Consider the following 6,147-nt stretch of genomic DNA (forward strand, 5'->3'; position numbering starts at 1 on the left):
CAACGAGGGGTCGTGTGGATTCAACCAGAAGCACCCTAAACCACATTATAACATATTTAGTCCCTGAAACAACACATCACACCCCTGCATCAGCACCTCACACGAACAACACTATCCTTCGACGACAATTTAACTATAGCAATTCCAATTTAGTTTATTTTGAACGTCGAGCATTTCTACGACATCCTTAAACTTCCAGCACCATACAAGGGGTGTAATAAACCATATAAAAACACCATAAACTTCAAATTGAAAGGAAAAACCTTACCTTTCCCAAAATTGGCCAAAACTCGCCAAACCTATTAAAACGTGAATTCTGAACAGCCCATTGTCTTATATTGTCGCTTAGTTTCGGAGGGGTAATTGAGCGAAACAGGATTTGTGGCCTCAATGAAAGTTATAGACATATGTATCAAGGTCGCAAACAATTTTGAATTACACCTACATCAATGTTGTACGAAAGGATATGCCCAAAATACTCACAGCTGTCCGTATAGGATTTCCAAAACAAAATCTGGGCAGTACCTACTCTACACTTCATCACCCTTTTTAGTGAAGCTAAACGCAAAACTGGATTTAAAGGTCTAATAAAGGTTATATACCTATGAAATACCTTTCCAAAACATATTGAATCACCCGAAACTAAGATATACACAAGAAGTTATACAAATATTACTAACAACTATCCCCTCCAAAAATGGGTCTGTTCCCTAGCATTTTCTCTTTAAGTTTCTCTTAGTTTTCCAAGTGAAGAACTGAAAATATGGTTCTGTAGGCATCGTAATATACATATATACACCTCCACGTAATTGAGGAACACCGTAGATAATTAATTTACGGAAGAAAAGTGAAGAACTTACCTTAATTTCCTCCAATTCGTGGCTGCTGTTGTGAGCTCTCTTTCTGTCACGTTTCTCTCTATAATTTGGCTGATTTTTGGACTCCAAATGACTTAAGAGTCATTAACATACATATATAGGGTCCCTTAGGAAGTGACACGTGTCATCCCCTAATGGTGACACATGTCAAACCCTTATTGGGCCACAGATCCATGCTTTCAAGGAGGGGCTGCCACGTGTCCTTGTGGGCCCCACCTCCCAAGTAGGTGGGTCACCTACTTGACCCTAAGTAGGTGGGTCACCTGCTTGCTTGAGGTGCTGCCACGTGTCACTCCTCCATTGACTTCCACGTGTCGTCTTTTTCCCTTCCTCGAGGTTCGTAATCTCGTCTTATTTTAGGAGCCTATGTAATCCTTGCTACGTAAGCTTGGTATGTCCTTAAGCAACTCAAGTATGTAAAATGTCTAAGGTGGTAGCTTATGTAGGTAAATCTAGTCCTACGACTCATTTCTCGGCCTCCAAATCCTTTCGAATTTTTATAACTCTATTTCCAACCTCCCTTCTCGCGAGGTATCACAATCTTCTTTCCTTATAATTGTTTGATAGTGTCGTAGCTTATCCGTCTCACATGATAGTGTCTAAGGAACTTAAGAAGACATTCTGAGCTCAAAAGTGTGGGGTGTAACAGTAACCATATGCAAGCTAGATCATTATCTCAGAGATCGTATCATGTTTAACTTATAGCTAAGATATGCCAAAAGAAGAAAGAGAATGAACTCTACACCGTCTGTACTTTCCTTTATGTGGTCATCATAGTCATAGTTCGTACTCAGCCCACCATGGGGCTCGATGAACAACCATGGCATCATAACCTTATTTCCATTCCAAATACATCTCAAGAGAAAGGAAGGATAGCTTTACCTACCCATCACTTCCAAACGTAAGGAAGCTTGAGAAGACATAGTTCAATTACTGTAAGAGTGCTTTCATCAAGAAGTAAATAAGGGCCATAAATTACGCTTGACATCTATGAGTAGATTTACCCTCAAGCTCACACCATTCATTACTTAACTTGAATACATGCCAAAAGATGAGAAAGAGTAGGCTCTACATACTTATTCCAAAAATGTGCCAAAAGAAAGCTTCACATACCTTGTCTGAATTATTCCTTATCCTGTTTGCCTCGCCGTCCTTTGAACCTATTCAACATGAAAGTAGTATGAATATCAACTCCTTTAACTTTCCATCACCCTAGGTTACATCTTAGTATTAATGGAATCTATTTCCTTAGTCGTTTCCCCGACTAGTTCTGTTATTTGCTAAGGCATCGACGAAAATTGGGCAGCACCTCCCCTATAATGTGCCCTATCCAAATTTCCAATTAGGTCCCTAAGAACTACAGCCAACCAACAACAACAACCTGTATCAATTCACACCAACAATATACAACATAAACTCCAAACGACTTATTCAAAAATACGGTAGCACAATAGGGCGTCTAGCCTTTATTTTGTAACGCCTTTCATTATACGCAACGAGGGGTCGTGTAGATTTAACCAGAAGAACCCTAACCCACATTAGAACATATTTAGGACCTGCAATAACACATCACACCCCTGCAGCAGCACCTCACACGAACAACACTATCCTTCGACGACAATTTAACTATAGCGATTACAATTTAGTTTATTTTGAACGTTGAGAATTTCTACGACATTCTTAAACTTCCAGCAGCATAAAATGGGTGTAATACACCATATAAAAACACCATAACCTTCAAATTGAAAGGAAAAACCTTACCTTTCCCAACATTGGCCAAAACTCACCAAACCTATCAAAACGTGAATTCTGGACAGCCTACTGTCTTGTATTGTCGCTTAATTTCGAAGGGGTAATTGAAGGAAACAAGATTTGTGTCCTCAATGAAAGTTATAGACATGTGTCTTAGGGTCGCATACAATTTTGATTAACTCTACAATAATTTTTTACAAAATCATATGCCCAAAATACCAACAGCAATCAGTGTCAGATTTCCAAAACTAAAACCTGGGCAATACCTCCTCTACACTTCATCACCCTTTTTTGCGAAGCTAAAAGCAAAAATGGATTTGAAAGTATAAATAAAGGTTATATACCTATGAAATACCTTTCCAAAACATATTGAATCACCCGAAACTAAGCTATACAAAGACGTTATACCAATATTACTAACAACTGTCCCCTCCAAAAACGGGTCTGTTCCCTAGCGTTTTCTCTTTAAGTTTCTCTTACTTTTCCAAGTGAAGAACTGAAAATATGGTTTTATAGGCATCGTAATATACATATATACACCTCCACATAATTAAGGAACACCGTAGATAATTAATTTACGGAAGAAAAGTGAAGAACTTACCTTAATTTCCTCCAATTTGTGGCTGCTGTTGTGAGCTCTCTTTCTCTCACGTTTCTCTCTATAATTTATCTAAAAAATGACTTAATAGTCATCCATACATAGATATATATCTTTTTGGATAGTGGAACATGTCAGCCCCTAAGGGTGACACGTGTCACACCCTTAGGCAGCCACCTCAATTATGCAACCAATCCATGGTTGCCATGTGGCAGGTGGGGGTCCACCCCATGGTGTGTCACCTGCTTCCACATATCACTTTTATGTGATTCCATGTGTACCTATCACGTGCTGCCATGTGTCAAGTAGGTGAGTCACCTACTTGCTTTAACTAGGTGCGTCGTTTCCTTATTTCTCTTTCGTGGGTTCGTAATTTTGTCGCATTTTAAGAGCCTATGTATTCCTTGCTACTTAGTCTCAACACGCACTCGAGTAGCTTAAGTACGTAAGACCTCCAAGTTGGTTGCTTACGCGAGTCAATCGAGTCCTACGACTCATTTCTCGGCCTCTAACTCCTTTTGAATTTTTATAACCCTATTTCCAATCTTCCTTATTATGAAGCATTTCGTTCTCCTTTCCTTGGAGTTATTTGATAGCATTATAAACTATCCGACTCACATAACGAGTTTAAAGAAACTTAAGAGCCTTCCCAGAAACTTGAGAAGCTTAAGAAGCATTCTAAGATACCAAAGTACGGGGTGTAACATCCTTCAACCCTTTAGAACATTCCTTCCTGAATGTTAACTTGCCTCATAAGGTCTTATGAGTGCTTCAGGATTCTTCTGTACTGGCTGCCGTTCATAGGCCTTGTATTAACTCATATGGTCTATTTAAGAAGGTAGATTACCTGTAGGCATAGGGAACATGTGATATTTCTTTTCCATTTCTTCTTTCCAGTTCCTTTACCACACATCATATTGCACCCTTTACACGAACATGTGTAGGAGCTTAAAGTAGCCCGAAAGATGCTTTAGCATCACCATACTAGTTTGTACGTAAACCTGTATCGTTTTTTACTTCCTTCCTCTACTTACCCTTGATTTTCCTCATATTCCAGTATAGGAGAGATCTCTCATCCTTTCCTTGTTTTGCTATTTGTACACCACAATATTAGTAGTCTGTAACTTTGTTTCCAACATCTTACCTTCAGTCGAGTATAGCTTGGCTATTCCTTACAGTATGTTTAAGTTCTCATCGTAATTCTCTTGTTGTATTCATCTCCTTTGTATGCACCTATTCTTTGACGTCATACTATTAAAGTCCTTACTATTAATTCTCCGCACTGTCTCCGGTATCATGGCTTCTATCCATTTATTGCTGGCCTTTAGATCTTATTTACTCGTGCCAGTATGGCTTGAAGCCACTTCCCCCCTTTAGGGTGTACCCATGTCACTATCTATTGGGTTCTACCTTACGCTTTTATTTCAAATTTTCCAATACTTATGATTCTTTTCCAACACATTCAGTATACTGCACCATATCTATGCCTTCCTTTATATCTTCCATAACTTTGGTTGCCTAGGTACGACAACTTAACACAATCATGAGGTGCTAATCTAGTCTAATTATGGGTACTCGAGTCACGTAGCAATTTATTTGAAGCCACTTTCCATTTATTTTGATCAACAACTAGCTAGGGCTTATAGTCGTTTCCAATTCTCAAATTGGCAGTACTTACCTTACGACGCTCGGTGTCCCAAGCTTTGTCATAGTCCTAGCCTTATCCCAGTGGGTATCACTTGTCCCTTTAATGAATTCACAGTGCGCTAGTTGTTTTACAAAGCTACATCCCCTATCTCAAAGGGTCTTATCATCTTTCACGGTGGAGTTACGTATCCACAATACCTTTTTATATCAACAATGCCATGCACGACCAATGTGTATATATACATGCATATCATCTCCAATGCCATGCACGGCCAACTATATATACATGCATATCATCTCATATCACAGCCATACAAGGCTTCCCAGGGGGTTACCCATCCTAATATTACTCTTGCCCAAGCACGCTTAACTTTGGAGTTCTCATGGAATCCGTTACGTTAGTGCTAGTATGATCGCACCTTGCCCCGTGGGGCACATATCTACCGAAGAAGAGGATAACCCAGCAGCTGATCCAGTAGGCTAAGCTACACTTCTCAAGTTACCCTTATATTCTTATTACACGGACCACATCCTATCTTTAGCCACTTCCTCACACGGCTTTTCCTATTTTTATAAATATCCTCATTATATTCACATCATATCCTGTTCGCATTCTACCCCATAGTATAACACTTCTTAACCTCTTTCACGATTCTTACTGTGGGTTACTTACCCTTCTTAGTTAGTCTTATCCTTAATATACCATTCTATCCAGAACTACCAGTCTTTCCTAAATCATTTTCCTTTTAGTTCAAGGAAAATTTGGGTAGAGTTCCTTTGTATTTCTTACTATCTCAACAACTACACGCAGAAAATGCCAACAATGCCTCACAGGGGAAATACGCACAAAGATACATATATACGTATCATATCACGTCATATCGCAACCTCACAGGGCGCCCAATATCAATAATAGTATAAACTGATGGACTTACCTCGTATATCCGACTCGAACTGCACCTGTTTAGACTTTCCGTCTACTTTTCCTTTCAATTTTCAACTTTACATGTCAATCGTAAATCAATACTTTTCCTGGCACCTATCATTCATGCGTTTCTTACCTGCGTGCTGTGTAACTTCCAATATCGTCAGTAACCTTCTTCTATCGATGTTGTCCTTTTGCTTAAATGACAAGTTAGTATGAGGAATTTCATTCCCTATGACTCAGCTCTATCGTACGATCATAGATATGAAAGAAAGGTAACATCCTAAACATCTTATAGCCTCCTGTCTATAGATGTGGTGCACAACACACCGATAAACAAGACTCTA

General features: G+C 39.2%; 1 pseudogene; it reads right to left on the bottom strand.

The window, feature by feature from the left end:
• Positions 1 to 5,178: 5,178 nt before the first annotated feature.
• Positions 5,179 to 5,296, bottom strand: LOC129891033 (5S ribosomal RNA; annotated as a pseudogene).
• Between the last annotated feature and the right edge of the window lie 851 nt (positions 5,297 to 6,147).

The sequence above is a fragment of the Solanum dulcamara genome, chromosome 5, assembly GCF_947179165.1.
Source record: "Solanum dulcamara chromosome 5, daSolDulc1.2, whole genome shotgun sequence".
In the NCBI taxonomy this organism is placed as follows: Eukaryota; Viridiplantae; Streptophyta; class Magnoliopsida; order Solanales; family Solanaceae; genus Solanum; species Solanum dulcamara.